Source organism: Cygnus olor, chromosome 1 (genome assembly GCF_009769625.2).
Source record: "Cygnus olor isolate bCygOlo1 chromosome 1, bCygOlo1.pri.v2, whole genome shotgun sequence".
Lineage (NCBI taxonomy): Eukaryota > Metazoa > Chordata > Aves > Anseriformes > Anatidae > Cygnus > Cygnus olor.
The window spans coordinates 27,046,249-27,065,466 of record NC_049169.1 but is presented as its reverse complement, the minus strand read 5'-3'; the positions used below and the strand labels follow the sequence as shown (position 1 = coordinate 27,065,466).

Below are 19,218 nucleotides of genomic sequence, written 5' to 3'. Positions count from 1 at the left end.
TCCTGCCCTCCTGCTGCACTGACCGTGGGGTCACATTTTCTCTCTCCCTGTCACATTTTCTCACTCCTCTCCCCCAGCTGCTGTTGCACGGCTATTTTTTTTTCTTAACTCTGCTCTCCCAGAGGCCCAACCAGCATCGCTCACTGGCTCGGCTCTGGCCAGCAGCAGGTCCCTTTTGGAGCTGTCTGGAGCTGGCTCTGATCTGACATGGGGCAGCTGCTGGCTCACAGAGGCGATCCCTGCAACTCCCTCACCACCAAAACCTAACCAGGTAAACCCAATACACCTTTTAGTATATATTTGCTGGATTTTGGTAATCTTGTTGCCTGGATTTTGGAGCTATTAATACTTGGTCATGGAACAATCTCCTCCTAGTCAATACAACAGAGAGCTCAGTCTGCTGGGAAGAAATAAGGGACGGATTCTCTTGATAAGAATCATGCTAAAGGCCATGATTCCTGTGTTGAAAGAAATGATAGGAAACATTTAGCTAACGAAATTCAGATTAGTGAGATATCAACAGAGAGTTTTTGAAGTTGCTTGTTGTTACGTGTAAAACATATCTGACAAACGGCTGTCATCAGCACTGATTCATAAATCAGTCTGCAGCTTGCAGCTAACAATTCTGCTCATATCGTCCTCATTTTCCTGAAGCATAAGATGTTATGCAGTACTCTGAAACAGTCCAATACAATTTGTAGATTATAGGATGGGTTCATGCTTGGAGGTTTTCTGGTGATGTTGGCTGTAAGAGGTCTGCTTGGGACACCAGCAGCCCAGCACCCTGAAGATTGGCTGAAGATTCTGCAGCTCCTTTAAGAGCCTAGTGATCCTAAAAAGACTCAAAATGGGTGCCACAGGGGGTAAACACTGACCTATTGTTGATTCTGAACCTGAGCTTCTGATTTTAATCATTGCATTCATTTTCACAACCAGAGGTCTGCTCTGCGTGCCCTAATATTCAGTGCACACACTGTGCACTCAGTACACACATTTCTAGGTGTGTGCAAATGAGGGCATCAGTATTCACACACAAGGCTAGATATCGGTTTTAACATCATCTTATTTTATTTTTCAGATGAATTTTAAAGCCAATCTTCAATCCAAAGTTGTACTCACATGCTTCAGATGAGATTCATTTTGGACTTGTGGGCAGCAGAAAGTGACAGTAAGTAGTTCTGTGCTGGGTTTTCTCTTTTGGTGATTATTTTGTAAGGTTTGGAAATGTTACAGTAGAGCTTCCAAATCAGCAGGTATATAATGACTGTTTTAAACTAAGCAGAAATAGGGGCTTGTGCTATAAAGATGTAATCATCTGCAAAAATGTAGATGTTGAAAATTGAAGGACCTATGGTAAGCCTTCATTAGCACGTCAAAGTGTGTATGGTCGTTCAGAGGAATGAAGTTTAGATGGTTTTCCACCAGCGTAGCCATCAGTGTATGATAGTGTGGGGTGATGATGGAAGCTGCACGGTTCTGGGTTCCTCCACAAAACTAAATTCATCCCTGCTCTTCTGGTTGTTAAGTGAGTACGGTACGTCTAATAAAAACAAAATTCTTACCTGTACAATTTTAACCTCATATAGTACAGGCAAAACTTCCTCCATTAACTTACAGACTGCCAACAAGAAAGCTATTAGATTAGAATTAATATCACTTGGTGGCTTTCCAAGTTTGAGCAGAACAAAGATCCCTGCCCTTTTAGAGTATGCCATCAAGAAAGATGCTAGCATCTTCTAGCAGTGAATGTATCTATCAGACACATTCACACTGTGACTCCTATTTTTTGAAAAAATTAGTTTGGTTTAAAAGCATAAAGGCCTTGTTTGTATCCTCTACAATGTGGAGAGAGAATAGCAATGAAATGGCAAGGCTCTGTCGGACACTCAGAAGACATCCTCTCCAGATCTTCTTTACAGTGAGCTTTTTACTTTTGGTCTTTGAGCTACAGAAAAGATAAGAGGTGACAGAAGCTGCTGTCACTTTCGGTTGACAGTGCTTTGCCAGGTCAGTGGCTTCAAGCTCGTGGGGGAGCACTCAGGCTCTGCAGGTGCCAGGGGTGAAGTTGAGACCCTTTGCTGTCTCAACCTATTTCTTCAGTGAAGCAGGGTTCACCTGCTCTGGTGGGGATTTTGCTGCACCTGGATCGCTGTTCTCATACTTTTAAAAGTATTTCCACCTCCAGGTGTTGGTGAGAACTGGAGACCTCCTGTAGCCAAAGGGAGTACGTTTCGTTACAGCTATGCCATGACTGTGTTACAAGGGTCAACAACGTGATCATAGTTTGTGGGATATGCATATCATATTTTTAACTTCTGTTATACACAATCCAGTGTTTTGCTGCTGTTACAGTTGGCAGACTTTCAAAAAATGTTGTGTAAAATGGAAAGCTTGCAAAAAAACTTTCTTTCCAAGCTCATAAAGGAACATTTTGCTTCTGTGTTTCATTAGAAGGCAAAGGTTCAGAAAGTTGTCCATATAGCTGGAAAAAGCCTTGTGTACTTTAGGGACAAGAGCAGGAGAACTTATGAAAAGAAGAGCTACTCTGTGAGTTGCTTTCCATCTGTATCATTTTTTAATCCTTTTCTTATGATGAAAGACAAAATCTGAGTGGGGAGCAGTGAGCCATTTGATCTTTAACGCTCCACAGATGGTAATTTGTAGATCTTCCTTATGACCAGGTACCATCTTCTGTCCATAGCAGTAGGGATTCACAGTCAAAGGTATTTCTAGGCCATCTCTGACCCACATTTTTAAATTTCATAGCATTCAGTAGGTCAGTATTGAAGAAAGGGGCCTGCTTAGAGCCTCAGTATTTTTCATAAGGCAGCAACGTCAGTATTATTTATTAACTTCAGGATTCTTGAAAGGTATTTCACGTTAACATAAAAAAAAGCTTTTACATGAAGTTAGAAAAGCTCTATACATTTGCCTAGCCAGGGCTATAGTTCTTCAGCAGAACTTCACATGTGAACTCATGGCAAATGCAGCTTTCATTTCATTCTTAACAGGGGATAGACAAATCAGGTAGCTTTTTATCATCTCCCCTCCAGTGGATACCAAGCAACTATGCTTAAAATTATTATTTTTTTAAATCTTTTAAACATGAGTACCTTGGGGGTCCGTGGCAACCCTATAAATCACAGCCTATTTGCCTTCTTAAAGAACTTTTTCTTTTTTCCAAGCAGTTAATGAAGGAAACATCATTCAGAAATCAAGATGTTCTTTCTGCCAGGCAATATCCTCTGCTACCTTGCTGATCATCTCATTCCTGCTACAGAAAATGACAATGTGGAGTTGAGGTGAGTCCATAGTGAAATGTTTTATTTATATGTAAGCAAGAGCCTTGGATCTCTTCAACTAGGTACCAGTGTTTGCAGTCTGTCTTTCCTAGACACCCTGCCAAAGGGAGGAAAGTTTCACCAGAAGACAACGCCATGCACCTAAGCTGAACTTTCCTTCTGAACTGCTCTATGCACGCTACCTGCACCCAACAAAGCTGCTTCAAAGAAGTTTGTTTTTTTCTCAGAATGGAAGTTCAAAGCCAAATAGCCTCAAGAATCAGTAGCCAGATTCGGTATTCCAATAGCTGCTGTTGTATTTTTTCCATGCAAAATAGCTTGAGATAAATCAAAATATTCTGATGCAACTTTTTAATTTCATTGTAATTGTAAATTAAAAAGCTAGCTGCAAATTAGTTTCTACAGTATTGAAATAATTCACAATTATCATTTCAGCTTTTCTGCTTCATAAAACATGCATTTTCACATGCTTTGCTATGATCAGTTACCTAAAAATATGGGAATTCCTACAGAGCTGGAGTTCCGTTTTACAGCCTGCCTTAGAGCTGGCTCTTAAAATGTGAAGGATAAGAAAAAATCTTTGCACAGATCCCTCTCTTCAGAAGGCACTTCTTTGGGGAACCTTGTGTGAACAAAGCTAACACTGATTAGGCAGTCCTGGGACTGAAAAAAAAAAAATCAAAAAAACTTGCATTACAGAATCATGGAACCACAGAATGGCTGAGGTTGGCAGGGACCTCTGGAGGCCATCTGGTCCAACCCCCTGCTCAAGCAGGGACACCCAGAGCAGGCTGCCCAGGACCATGTCCAGGTGGCATTTGAAGATCTCCAAGGAGGGAGACTCCACGACCTCTCTGGGCAGCCTGTGCCAGTGCTCAGTCACCCACCCAGCAGAGAAGTGCTTCCCGGTGTTCAGAGGGAACCTCCTGTGTGCCAGTTTGTGCCCATTGCCTCTTGTCCTGGCACGAGGCACCGCTGAATAGAGCCTGGCTCTATCTTCCTTGCATCCTCCCTTCAGGTATTTACATACAATGTATATTTTATATACTTATAAAATCCTGGTTGCCATAGTTCAACAGACTTTGGCTGGAGCAGTTCTGAACTTTGTGTGAGCATATGCGGTTCCTACCTCACATCTAGCTTTGGAGAACTGAGCATCCTCCACCAAGCACTAAGCACTACCTGCAGGGATCCTCTTCAAGAAAAGTCGAAGGCATCCCCTACCGTGCCAAACAGACTTGGACCTGCCTGGGACAGACTTCCACTTTCAGAATTGAGATATTTCTCTGGAAAACGTAAGTAATGTAGCAAGTCTTTTAAATCTCTATGATTCAGAGGAGGATAAATTCTACCCCCTGTGTGCATTTGTGCATTAGTAACTACATGGGCTTTCACAGTGTCTAGTGAAGGGGTATTGTGTGGCACAGAACATCTGCCACGCAGCGCCCTGCATCTCTCACTGGAGGCACACTGCTGTCTGGCGTCCCGTGCTTGCCAGGTCCAAGCCAAGCCACCTGGAGCTGCTGTAGGAGACGAGAATAAGGCCTTTCCCTCTCGCACCTCAGTGCTAACCACTTCTGGTAAACAACTGACCCATACAGATAGCCCGTTTCAGGAGTCACTGGAAATAGGCAATAACCCTCTTAACTAAGACTGAGGAGAAAAGAAAATCCAGGCTTTACTGGTGTATATCACGGAGCATGGGGAGGGTGGCTTGTAAATGAACAGCTGCCTTCTCAGAAAGTATTAAATTATTGTGGAGGGCTGCTGGCAGCGCTGTGTACTGAGATGGATAAAAATCAGAGTCAGAGCTGAGATGTGTCATAAGGAATTTTATTACAAGATTTCTGGATATCAGTGTCAGAATTTTGATTGGCTTCTCAATGGAAAAAAAAAAGAAAAAACTTTATTGATGTAGAATTAATGTTGTTTTAATTAGAAATAATGGTTTAATTAAAAGTGATGGCTAACTGTTCATTGTAAAAGTGCCATGATTGTTATACTCTAACAAAATATTTGTGCTTGAAAGTGGATAATACTAGAACAACACCTGCTTTTTACAAGGCACCTTTTATCAGTAGATCTCATTAGTATGACCCACTATGAATAGGATAATCTTAAAAAGCACTTGGAAATGTTTATTAAACATTAATGAGTTCTGTCCACAGCCCTTGGGGGGAAAAACATGCTCTTATAACAATTTGCCAGTTGGATAAACTAAGGCAGGTGGTTTATGCAAATTATTAGAGGTCAACACAGAAAAATAGCACCTCATGCACCTCGAATGCACTTGTCCTCATCAAACAGCTTCTGCACTCTTTGCATTTGTACTTTATTGAATTGAATTTACAAAGACTCTTCTAAAACGCTGCTGCCACAGCTGCAGGCAAGGTAGCATCTGGAAAAATATGCAATAATACACTTATTAGATATGAATACATTCAAAATACGAGGCAGGCATCATGGCTCTGTAAAAAGTCCATCTTCAGAGCCACTGGAGTTTGGACGTAGGTTATAAAGCGGAAAGATGAATTAACTGCTGAGAACAGAAACTTCTGTTCCATATCCACCTCCTTATTTCATCCCATACTCCTCCTTTTGTTGTTTGTTTACAAAAAAAAATCAACATATTAATGGAAAACAATAGTCTGTCACCCAAGCTCAGATGGGAGTGGGTTAGCGACAATCCTCTGCGCAATCTCTTACATCTGGAATCTGGTTATAAATCCGAGCCACTGGCGGTTATCCCATTTTACTGCTGTACAACAATGTGGGTAGAAAGTCTTTTAAGACTTATTTTTTCAATAAACAGTGAGAGGCAGAGCATGGGGATGCCTACGTGCGTGCCAATCTGGAAGAAGCCCTCCCTGAGGAGCAGCTTGTCTGAGCACTGCTGCTTACGGCGGGGTTGGTGGTGGGGCTGCAGCACGGGACCCGCATGGGGCTCTTCTGCATGACCCCACGGCCCTGCTGACTGCTCCACACGCATATCGGCAGGCAGATTGCTCAGTGGTTTGCAAAACCATCCTGATGAGGATTTTCAAAGTCTCTTCCAATCCATAAATTATGTTTTCAGAGACGCTATTTAAGTGGAGCTAACAAGCTGCATTGCTATCGGCCAGTCTGCAAAAATGCTGAAACGTTGTTTGACAAGCAGGAGTGGTGACATTTCTGAAAGATTGTCACAACATTAGTTATTTAATATTGTACAGAAGTCAAAGACTCTTCCCTGAGCAGGGATATTTCTATCACAGATTCAGCATACTAAATACTGAATACTGACAGGATTACTAGCAGCTAAAAGTGAGAACTAATTGACATTTTGGACACTACGGTAGGGGTCTACTAAGCAAACCTTGTTGAAGTTTTGTTGAATATTCAGATACAGATGCTAAGCCGAGAACATAAGCAGCAAGTGATTAAAAAGGTAAATACTATTCAATTATAGTCTCGGTAGTTATGTTTTTCTGGTTATTTTTAAATCTACCTAAGGAGCAAATATTCATGATGTGATTTTTAAAACACAGTTCAATTAAACATAAATTGATTAACTTTAATCTTCGAGGAGCTTTAGGTAATTGTTTGAGATAATGAAATGAACATGTAAAATACTTAGAGGTTTGTAGTCACTGCAGTCCTCTTCTCTGGGAAGCAAAAATCTACATTCTTGTCTATGTGGGACAGAACAGCCTAATAAATGAACACCACCCAAAAGGTTCATCTGTTCTCTCCAAGTCTGTATAGTAACTATGTTTGTTTGTTTTTTTGGTTGGGATTTTTTTTTTTTCAGAAGATGTTATGGTCCTTTAAGTAGTTGGACACGTGCTTATTTTCTAGCCCCACTATACATTTACTACTTTTTACTCCGTGTGGTACTGCAGAACCACTGAGGCACCTTCAGGGACACATAACTGCATCTGCTGCTGGCAGCCCAGCAGCTGCACCGCTGTCCATCAGCTCACAAATGCAGAGCCCATGCAGGATCCAGGAAAAAGCTGACTTGTCCATGCTGATGAAAGTCATCTAGGTTTTTAAAGCAAATTGCATCTTTGAACTTGAGATTTGATCACATCATGAAGGGTTAGCAAATGTGGGAGCTAACACCGCAGTTTCTATTCTCACTTTTCAGAGTAGGAGTGCCAGTTTGTTTATCTTCAGTCAGCCAATTCTAGCTCTTTAATTCAAAGGGAGATCTTACATGATATAGTCATGTGTAACAAAGGAAGACAGACTGCCTTCACGATAGGTAAACCTGTTAGTTTACCTATCAGAATAGCAATCGAAATGAATACTGTAGATGAGCAGCCTCCAGAAATATCCTGAAGGCATGACAAGGTTATTTTTTCCTGGGCACAATATAATTACATAATACCACTATGAGAAAGACGATTGTTGTATTCAAATTATCCTGGCAGCTGTAGATTTCCTACAATAGCTTTATTAATGCAATCAGAAAATAATGCTCCAAGTCATCTTGAAAGCCCATAGCCCAATTCAGCCATGGCTTTCATCCCGTTGACATCAAAAGAATCAGTGAGTGAGTGTTGTCTGCTCCATCAGTCTCACAGGAGCAGAAGGGAGAGACAAAAGATATATGAGGTATCCTGGAAGACACAATGGCTTGTTTTTAGGACAAAGTCAGGCAACATCCCTAAACCCCATTGATCACTCTTTACTTGACCCGAAACTTTGCAAAGCTGCAAACTCTTGGCTTCCACTAACCAAAGAACTCTTTTGCCACTGTTTTCTTTTTAAAAAGGGGGTCAGATAGAAGTGAGCACAGGGACATTAGGAAGTGAGAATACCTCACCAAGCAACTCAGCTGAGATGGAAAACGCAAGTTTAACGGAGATCATAAATGCATAAAGCATTTCAGACGATGACACAAGGCCCAGACAATCATTTTGTTATAGGTGGAAAATCTTTGATTCTTATCAAGGAAGCAAAACTGGAACTGAGCATGGTGTACATCAACACATTTTAAATTCACAGCGTGGAGAGGAGGAAATTTCTCCCCATTTTCATTTCTCTCCCCATTCTTGCTAGCTTAGGTAGCTGACTGAAAAAAAAAAAATTAAAAAAAAAAATCAGAGATGAACTCAAGGAAATCAGAGAGTTAGGCTAAAGAGTTCAAAAGCATGAGAGAGTCCCACTTGGGCAAACAGCGGCATGAGTGATCTGAAGAGCAGGCTGAACGTGGGAGAGGAAGGTAACTGGAAATGCAGTGCTAGAACCTGCTGCTGCCGCAGGGCAACTGGAGCAACGTTGCAGGCTATGAGTTAATATATTTACTTATTTATTTATTTAAAAAAATAATCTAACAACATATCACATGAACAAGAACGGAGGCAGAAAAATAGATAACGTTCAAGAAGCAGTCAGACTGGGCTCTAACAAAATAGTACCCAAGGAGTTAAGAAAAAAAACATCCTATGCAATACCTTTGGGTCCCAATACCTTGGAAAAATCAGTCTGAAGTTGTTTGAAAGCAACTATGGATAGTGTGTAATGCTCAGTAGTTTCAGGCAATAAAGTATCCTGCAGGTTAACTACACAACAGAAGAGTCTGAGCACACAGAAGCAGGTGGTCAGTTCATGTTTTTCAATTTCCATTGTGCTCAGCACTTTGTATATGCGTATCTCAAGTGCAGTCATTTATAATGTCATAAGCATAAGTTTAAAACAAAACCATTCTTCTACTGCAGCACCGACCAGCTCTCTGACAGAATTAGCATAGCTCCTTGAAAGGGGAGACTAGTTAATGATATGCAAACTCTTCTTATTATACTGGTTTCTGACAGTTTTTGTTTTTTTTTCTGTGAGAACTGGCCATTTACCGGACAACATTTCATGTTTTTCAAAAAGCAGATTACCAGAAATCTAATTATGTTTTTTTTTTTTTCCTTAAAGCAGATTACCAGAAATCTAAATCATCTTTTTATTTTTTATTTTTTTTTCCTTAAAAAAAAAACAAACACAAAACAGTTCAAGATTGTCCCTGTGGTGGTTCATGAAAGCTTTAGCTGTCTCCAGTCCCCTCTGTTGCCCAGGTTTTCTAGCTGGGCTAGATATCGTATAACGAGTCCTGCAGCAGGTCAGTAACAGGGAAAAAACCACCAAGGGAGGAGCGGTTTGTTTAAGAAGCCCACACAACTGAAGATTTTGGAGCGTGAAGCGTGCAGATTATTGCTCTCATGAGACACTTGAGGTATCAAAACAAAACCATTTTCAATTGAAAACATGAGCTTCATTTTTCATCATAAAGCAGAATTTTCATTAAGAAAAATTATTTCCGAGCAGCTCCAAAAACAACAGTCCAGTGGCAAACACAGTTCAATGGCTTATTAAAACTGAAGTGCGGAATTTGCATGTTATGAAATTGGGGCATGTCCAGGATCTTCTCGGAAAAAAAGAACCAGGGGACCTTTGCTAATCATTAACAGCCACAGGTGCCAGTGATAATACCTCGTCCAAAACCTGTTACCTCCAAAACACTGCACCTCCCTAAGACCTGGTGAAGTAGGAAATCAGGAAGGGTTCAGGGGAATCTCAGAAACTAATAAATGTTTATTTTTGCCAGAACTCCTTTCCTTCGCCATCAAGCAAATGATTCAACGTGCATACCTCCTTCTCTATCTGCATTATGATGGAACAGCCCTTCGTACATCTGATTGCCGCTGTTATCAGCAAGCACTGAATCACAGACAAGGTGCATGTTAGCAAGGAAGGTGTCAGACATTTTCTGAACTGAAGCGACTCCCCAAAGCACGTGTTTGAAAACCCAAATGAGTGAGGGACAGCCAATCGAAGTACTTTAAGGTCATTAAAAAGCTCTTGTTCCTTAACACCAGGCAGCTGTGGTTGTTTGCTGCCATCAGTTTATTGGCAGCTGTGAACTTGTAAAGGCTCTCAGAAAGCAGGCACTAGCTTAGGGTCATATCGAAGCATCTTAATGAAGATTTTTCTACAAAATATTTGCTACCCAAGGGCTGTAACATTCAGAACCTTCTTTTCAGCTCTCTTAGAGAGTATGTGAGGATGGCACGAAATGACACAGCACCGAGTAGCAGAAGGTGAGTGACCGCCTTGAGAGCAAGCACACCGAGCTGGATCTGGCCCCACCGGCTGGCACCCTGCCGGAGCACTGCCGTCCGCAGTGGGCTGCGGACAGACAGGCGGCAGGGATGGACAAATGGACAAAACAGCTGGGAGTCTGTCTGTCATTGCCATGACAGACTGTATGTGTCAGCAGCCCTGGGACGGGGAAAGGCTGACCGAGTGCCTCAAGGAAGGGTCAGATAACAGAGACAGTGGCTTGCCAAGAGTAGAAGCTTGATCCAAAGAGGAAAGCCTCTAATAGCTGGTCAAATCTGCATAATAGGTCAAAAATCTGCAGGAAAAGTCCCCCATTAAAGGATTACAGTTGCAGAGCTGTCTAACAGGGGGATATGTGAGCCTTACAACATTGCCATTCACTAAACTTCCTATTACTTTTTCTAGTCTTTTTCAAGCTTTTGAGACAGATGTTCTTACAGAAGTTCTGTACTTAAAGAAACAAACAAAGGGGGGAAAAAAAAAAAGGAAATGAGAAAAGGTGGAAAAAAAAAGAGGTTAAAATTACCAATAATTCATTTCTAAGCCCTCTGGTGTTTGCTGAGTTGAATTTTTTAAGCAGAAATTATGAAGATGATAATATACTCATAGTTTATAGTGCTTAGCTCTATCTTTTTATATTCAGTCTGCCTTAGACCTAAGAAGATGTTAGATTCAGGCTCCTTTCACAGGAGGCCAGGCCTGGGCAAGGGTGTGCGGCTGAAACAGCAGGTTAGGCACTTAGGTAGCGATTCTCCTGCACGCCTCTGAAGCAGTGTGCTGCACGTCACTCAGCCGTGCACACCCTTACCCCCTCAGGGAAGAGCAGGGTTCTGGAAAATTCACTTTATTTGCAAACGTGCATGGAGCAGATCAGCCAGGCACAGCACAGAGAAATATTAGTTGGACACAGGCTGTCACGGCTCCTTGCATCTACCTATGACAACCATAATAAATACAACACTTAGGTGAAATTGCTGACTCCCTCGTCTTTTGGTTTTAAAATACAATAGTGATATCGACTTCAGATCTTGCCCGATTTACTTTAATTTGAGCCAGGCCTCTACAGAAAGCTGTTGCCCGGGTAACAAATGCCGCGCACCATAATAAGGCAAATTGCTGTTGAAATAAATAGTAATTACAGCCCTGGTTTCAAGAGTATTATCTTTCTTTTTATTGTAAGCTGGCCTCAGGCAGGGCTGCAGGCACTGGCTTTGCTGGGAGTGGGAGCATGCACCCCCTTCCCTGCCCCTGCTGCAGCTCTGGTCGTGCGTGTGTAGATGCCTTCCAAACGATATTTATTTCCTCAAGGGTACCTCAATACTGAGTGTAAATACCAGGAGCAAGAGCCGCTGCTGTTTGGGCTCAGCGTCTCCCGGCAGCATGCTCACAGGAGCACCACCAGCCTCAGCACACCCAGGACCTCGCAGCCTTTCTGTGGCACCCCGCGGAGCCCTGCCCTGCCCTCGGCCTTGTGCACCAGCTCCCTCCCCTGAGCGCGGGGCTTGCCCCGCATACGTGTCTCTCCAGCCCATAGCTCGGTGACTCACAGACAAGTGTGAGCTTGAAGGAGGGCAACGAGTGACTAATGCTGTCGTGCCTAGCATTGATGTATTTGCGCTCGGAAGGTATTTGCACTGGAAAAGCAGACATGGAAGGGAATCTGGGTGGCTGCTCTAATTTTTTCCCTTCTTCAACAGTTTTTGGTTGAGTGTAGCCCTCTCATCATGTACCACAACCGGCCCTGGACCAGCCACAGGAGCACCCCTGCAGGGACATGGGGAGATCTGAACGGGGCAGCACCAACCACAAGAAGCACACCGTCACCCCTCCGGGATCCCCACAGCCCCACCACCCTACATCCCACCTTGCTCTGTAGTCATCAAGGACCTGAGCAAGAAAAACAACTGCTGAGTGGATGCGTGAGGAGAAAACTGCCATGAGACCACAGGAGAGATGCCGTCACCCCGTCACAGCTGGGAGCTGTCAGCAAACACGTCTGCTGGCAAGGGGTATAGAGCCTCCCTGCTTGGACCTGGTGCCCACAGCGTGTAAGAAGGATGCTCAGGTTTGCAGTCCATGCAGCAGCTCCTGTGCCATCTGCAGATGGGGACTGATGCTCCCCAGTGTCCCTCTGCTGGGAGTGGGGAGCAGAAGACAATCCTTCTATTCAGCTATAGGAGGTGTCCGTCCAGAAAGAGCAATTGCAAGTCCTCCCCTAGATATACTTGCTAGCTTCTACTGGCAGCAGATTTACTGGGCTGTAATGAATTTTAAAAAAAACAAGCTGCGGTCCTCCAAGGCTGACAGAGCTCACAAGTGGTGGCACTGTCTTTAAACATTCTTCAACTTAATGATCTTCCTGTGATTTCGCTGGTGTTTCCACCTCTGTCATGTTTGCTGCATAGACCTTACAGCCATTCTGCCTGATAAACTACCATAGATCCCAAATTAATAACAGTGGTGTGACAGCAGCCAGGGAAGTGAAAGGGTATGGAAAATAAATGTTAAAAATGTCACTTTGTTTAGGAAGATATTTTCTTTCTGTTAGGAGAAGCTGAAGTGAGGGTGGACTTGGCTTGGGGTGGAAGGGGTAAGGCCAGTCCTCCCCTTGGCTTCTGCTCCAGCCTCGGAAGAAGCTGGAGTCCGTGGGGAGACCCCTGAGCAATCACGTCCTTGCATGGCTCAGATTTGGTCCAGGCTCCTTTCAGATGGAGCCAGAAGCACATTGTGTGCATCCTCACACGCCTATTCCTGGTAAGACCTGCACACCTCTTTGGAAATTCAATAGGAGCTTTGAAAGCAAACTGAGCTGCAGCAGTAGACACTGTGGTGTAACCTCTGGGCTTCTTCCCAGGCAGTGTGTGCTCGGTCAGACTCTAAAAGCACACTGAAAATAAAAGGATCAGCCATGGAAAGTGAATTTTCACCTACTTGGGCTACTTTTTGAGACTTCCAAAAATGTGCAGAACACAGATTCATTGCTCCATTGAGAAAGAATGACATTTGCTACAGCTATCAGCCCAGCTTGCTTAATGAGCCCTGAAAGTACTTAAAATGTGCGGGTGTGTGCATGCATGCATGCATGTCCTGGAGGGCAGGGGGGCAGAGGGAACCAGAGACTTCTTATCAGAAAACACCGCCTGTTTTTCTACCGAGTTTGACACACACAATCTTATCTAATTATTCAGAACATTTAACATCACCTAACTCCAGATAAGAATCTCTTTCCTCCTCCACTGCCCTCTCTTTGCTGAAACTTAATACACAGCGACTAACACGGCACAAAACCGTCTCACTGAGCTTGGAGATGCAAGACGACAACTCGTGACCTTTGCCATTGATCGCCAGCCAAGTTACATACGTCGAGGAGTCTCGGCAGGCCAACATTCGTCACCGCTCTGACAGTGAAATACGGCTCAGCCCATTGTTCTGCAGAAGTGCAACAGCAGCCTCAGCCCCCGGCTGGTGGCAACAAGGGGCAGCTTGCTGGATATCGCCCGGTGTTCCCCGGGAGACCCTGATGTGCTGTGCACCCTGGATAATCTGTTGGGCCTGGGAGAGGACACAGCCACTGGGGCTGTGGGAGAGCTTGGAACATCTCTGGAAACCAGGAGCTCCGGCACTGCCAGCTCTGAAAGGGTGAACAAATGTCATGCTTTGAGAAAGGCTATTATAGCTTGGAAGAATAAAAACCCTTCCCCGCCAGGGCCCTGTATTTCTGCAGTAGGCTGCTGCTTATGAATCCTGTGCTCTCCAAACTGGGGGTTGTTGACTCTCCCCTGTGCACATTTCGTTTAGCCAAGGGAAAGAAACTCTGAATCAGACTGTTTACTTGGGTGTAGCTGCTCTTCCACTGTGCTGGCCAAATTTGCCTTGTAGGCTTAGAAAAATAGCTAAAGGCCAACCAAGCTGCCAGACAGCTATTCTTCATCATTTGGTGGCCACAACTGAAGGGGTACAATTGCGAGGACATTTTGCACCGTGTGAAATAGGCGTGCATGCAGACCAAGCAACTGGACGCTTAATCTCATTTCTGCTGTGTGGGAAAGCTTTTTGCCTCCAATTACTGTCTTCACGATAGGATCTGAGTGTTCTGACTCCTAAATTAATGTCCTTCAAAGCATTTAATGATGGAGATGTGGCTAAAAAAACTCGTGCCTTTCCACATTTCTGCAGATGAGTATACCAGAACACCTACATTTTGGCAACACTGAACTCAATGAGCACGCATCTGTCATTTAAATCTAGTAGCACTACTCCATACCTAGTCCCAGAATATGGTGGTCCTTGCCCATCACTGAGGACTGACTTGACAACTGAAAATACCACAGAAACCATGCTGTGATAAAGACGTGGGGATACCCCATTAGTTGATGGAGATACCCTATTAATTTTCTGGTTTAAAAAACGTCTGCCGCTATTTGGGATGGCAACGGTCCTTTTCTGTTAACTGAAGTAAAACTGCGAGCCATATGGAGACAGATCCCAACTTTCCAAGGTTTCCAGGCTCCCAGGCCACCAGGCAGTACTCTGAAGTGGTGCCTTCCTATTTTTTAACATCCTAGGCTGCCAGGTTTATCTCACTTCTGATTCCATATTTAAAAGTGTAGCAGCTGACATGCTCGGGTAAAAGAATAAAAACATTAATTCTAAGTACAAATATTTGTACTTCTGCTTCTAAGCACTATGGTATTTGACACTGCTCGAATTAAAGCCCCGAGTGTTAATCCGAGGCTCTCGTAGCAGCAATATGAATACAGGTTTTCTTCTTTGTTTTCCCAGTAACCTTAACCATTCCCTGTCTAGAAACAAAAATTCTTCCCTAGGATGCCTCCATGATTTCTGGCTCTTCAAAGGACTATTGCTCTGGTAAATCCAGTAAGAACTCTCTTGTCACATTTATAAGACTGACCATTTCTCTTTTTTGTGTTTAGCAACATATCATTGCAGAATGAGGAAGAAAGGGGTTTGTTCAGTGCAGTATTTTTCTATTTTGGTCATTGATCTTAAAAATATATATATTATTATGTGTTTTTTTTTTTTAAATCATGTTATTATTTGTAAACTCTAAAATTAGTTCAGTAGATTAGTACCCCTAAAAATGTCACTGTAGAGCAGCAACCAGGAGAATATAATGAATACTGTGTCATGTAGACAGAGGGGTCCACCCAGCCCACTACTCCATCTGACAACAGGTTACATCAGAGGCCTAGGAAAGGGCATAAAACAAGGTCAGCACATGGTAATGCATCCTCAGCCCCAGCAATTTGAAGGTGCTGAGCTTCAGTTTGCATATCACAGGCCTTGGTGGGTTTGTCTTGCTTGTTGTTTTTTTTTTTCAGGAGGGAAAAGTCATGCATAAGACTAGAAAATACACTGAGGAAATGAGATAAATATCAGAACTCTGCTAAAGTCAATAGATTTACATTTGAATAAAACTGGTAGAAGGAGAAAAATAAAGGTACACTTTAAAACAGACTATGGATAGGCAGAATAAATTGTCTTGACTGAGATCAACAGGAATACGTCATGGTAATGTTTTATCCATCTCTGAGCCAATTCCCAGCTTCAGAATGTAAACTCTAATTACTCTATACTTTTCCTACATACTGTTGAACTGCACTCTTCTATTTCATTTCATTTCAGCACTTTAGGGGTGTTTTATCACATAAACAGTAAGACTATAGCAGTGCAGTATACATTTTCATTTCTGTTTGAAAGCAAGCTAATATATCTTGGATATAATGCACGTCCTATGAGAAATAAATAAGACTTCTATTCATGTGCTTTCTGGGTAGGGGTTATGGTAGGAAAGCCAAACCACCTCAAAGAAGGTAGTCGGCTGACTCCAGCCTTCCCTGGACATGGAGATGCCCTGGTGGTGTGTAACACCCCTTACCAGGCAAGCTGGCCAGTTCTGAAGAGTGGGTGCAATGGCCCCAACATTTCCACCCAGCATGTGCTGGATGCTCATGAGAAAACAGGGGAGCAGTGCATACACATAGCTTGTAACTCAGCCTTGGGACCTTCGAAAAAGTTCAGAGGGGCAGGCAAGAAGCCTGGGAGCCAGCGATGGGACAGTCTGGAAGGTGGCCATGCAGTTGGGACCTGACTGAGAGACCTCTGCCATCTCCTGTGCCAGGAGACTCTGGAGGACTACCTGCAATCCACCTCTTTCTGATAATATGGTTGATTACTGTCTCGCCCTTGCTCTTGAGGCTTATCCAAACAAGCAGGGAGATGCCAGCAAGAATAAAGGATCATGTTACAATGGATATGACACAAAAATATATGTTTTTTGGACACAACACAAATGTATATTTTTACTGTCATAGTACAAAATCAAACTGTGCTGACCTCCAAAAACTCCATGTATATCATGTGATCGGATTAAAAAAAAAAAACATCCTGAGAAAGGAGAATACATGATTTCTGAATGTCTTGGGGATGCTGTAAGCATAGGGTACATCCCCGCTGTCTTCACTGAGGATGTTTAACTTAATTATGTTGAGTACTGACAACAGAGCTAAGGGGAAAGGGCTAAAAGAGGTCAAAATCCTTAAGGTTCTTGCCCATTTTACAGCTCGTGATGAGGCTCATTACAAGCCCAGTCCCTTATTGCTGAGGACACCGATCATTAAGCTGTGTTTTGTAAAGCATGAAGAGGTTCAGTCCTGGGTACAACCAACCATCAGCTGCTGTCTCCTGAAATTATTTCAAGAGCCTTAGCTCAGTTTTTAGTGGATGTGTTCAGACCACAGAAACAGTCACACCTTGTTCCTTCCCATATCTACCTTGGGCACTTCCAGGTGGGACAGCTCTTTGCTCTGAGGTATAGTTCCTCTGTCTGAGCACCGCAGGTCAGTGGTGCAACAGCATTAGGGAGAATGTAATTATGTTCTTCAGAAAGAAAAATTCGTACTTACAGTGACATTGCTTCAGGGAGTACAATCTTAAACAACCCCTCCCTGTTTCAAGGCTATAAATAACTCAAATCTCAAAACTTTTTATGCTATGACTGCCTAAAACTGCATTTCTCAGAGTAACAACATTTTCTTCTGTGAAAAGCAAGACGGGCTAACCAGTAGCGGACACAATCTTATCTGTGAACTTAATTGCATCCTAACAGCTGAAATGTAATCAGAACTTCAGCGATACAAAAAGCCATTAAATAATAACTGCAGGATTAGATTATGTGCCTATATAACAGCTTCTCTAGTCTTCACATTCAAACAAAGCCAGACTGCATAAGCAACCATGCAGTGAGATCCATTCCTTCCATCAGAACAACAAATATATATAAGTATTTGGAGAACTAAGCATAAAGGTAATTTCAAGTAAAGAAACACTGGCATGTAAACAGGCTGATGACACTCCCTCTAGTCCCAAGCAGTATCTTACGACATCCTCTGTGAACCTTATAATGGAATATCTATGTGCAGGTTTCTTGGCGCTGTTTCAAAGAAACTCGGAAAAATAAGAGGTTCTCCTTAAACTGAGATGTCTTGCTTGTGATAAACAAGCAAGATGCTGAAATCTTTTTCTAATCTACTTCCAAAATGATTTCCAAGTCTCACATTTCTCCAAAAGATTGTTTAAAGCCCAGTGCTCCACCATAAAAAAAAAAAAAACTCTGCAAAAAACCTATTTTTTTAGTTCTAACAGTTATTACAGTTTGTTTTGGCTTTCGTTTTTGCCTGCAGTCTTGCATTTATTTTGTTAGTGTTTTTTTTTTTTTCTGTATTTTTGCCCCATAAGGTTCTTTCTGGAATTTATGGTGTCATCATGCCTCCAAACAGACTTTTATATGGTCCAAAGTACCATGGTAGTTCCTTCAGCTTACGTGAAGCGTTGCACACACCGGCTTGTTTCTGTCTTGCAGTGCTGGCAATCTGCCTCGAGCCGAGAGCCAATGTCCCAAGACGAAGTCATCACGGAGCCCCACCTGGCAGCACAGCCACGCAGCTCCATCACCCTGAACCCTGCTGACAGGTGAGGTGTGCCCCAGGGGCAGGTAATGAAGGCAAAGAGCTGGAGCTTTCTGGGGATGCTGCTTGCGGCACCTCACTTCATCCTGCCTCTGAACTAGCCATGCCGGTGCATATATATAGACATCCACGCACTGAGTCTCAGGGAAGTAAGTCCTGGTTTTGCAAAATGCCAAAGGAAAAGTGAAGCTGCAGGACCGTAGAGCCATGTACTATGTTTGGTATCTGCTCTCTGAGAATCATGGCTGATTTATCTTTTTAATTTTCATCTTTCTGGCTTGGACCTTTTTTTAAGCCTGAGTTATGACCATCCTTCTCCTCCTCAATTGTGCACTTCGACTGAAGAGTGCACTTAAGAGCTGACTCCAGCTGCCTCGAGGAGAATAATGTGACTGGCAAGGTTGACTCAGGTTTCCCCTCAGGCTTCTCATTTGTTGAAGTAGCCTTTATAAGTGAGTTTGTTTTCCATCTGAATATTATTCCACAATGGCATTCAGGATGGGATTCAACTGGCATCAATTCTTACTTTCTAAAAAGTCTACTCTACAGCTGCTGTCCAGGCTGCTGAGAGCATAAGGAAAGACTAAATTAGGCAGAGGTTGCTCTCAAGATGCATACACCTTCCTTCACTGACTACAGATAGGATTTCACTAGTTTACATTACATACCAGGCTTTTGCACTCTTTAAGATTAGGTGAGGAGAATCTCATTTTCAGCAATTACAGAAGCTTGAGCTTTATGTTTTGAATTCTGAGGTGATGAACTCTATGAAAAACAGCTCATCAACTGAATGGGGGGCCTATGGCAGCTTAACAACTCTGGTGGGTATTAAC

General features: G+C 43.0%; 2 long non-coding RNA genes across 5 annotated transcripts in view; both read left to right on the top strand.

Moving 5' to 3' along the window:
• Positions 1–19,218, top strand: part of LOC121066608 — a 41,569-nt gene that overhangs the window by 9,262 nt on the left and 13,089 nt on the right. Inside the window, exons 2-4 of one of the 4 annotated variants that reach the window (XR_005817862.1) lie at positions 1,079–1,168; positions 3,189–4,597; positions 18,280–18,389. This is a non-coding gene — a long non-coding RNA (uncharacterized LOC121066608). Of the gene's footprint in view, positions 1–1,078; positions 1,169–3,188; positions 6,869–9,882; positions 10,050–12,094; positions 13,207–18,279; positions 18,390–19,218 lie in introns of those variants that run through there. The other 3 variants (XR_005817867.1, XR_005817870.1, XR_005817860.1) reach the window with 3 other exon arrangements.
• On the top strand, positions 10,127–11,538 carry LOC121066623. Its single transcript, XR_005817879.1, has 2 exons — positions 10,127–10,375; positions 10,803–11,538. It is a non-coding gene; the product is annotated as an uncharacterized LOC121066623 (long non-coding RNA).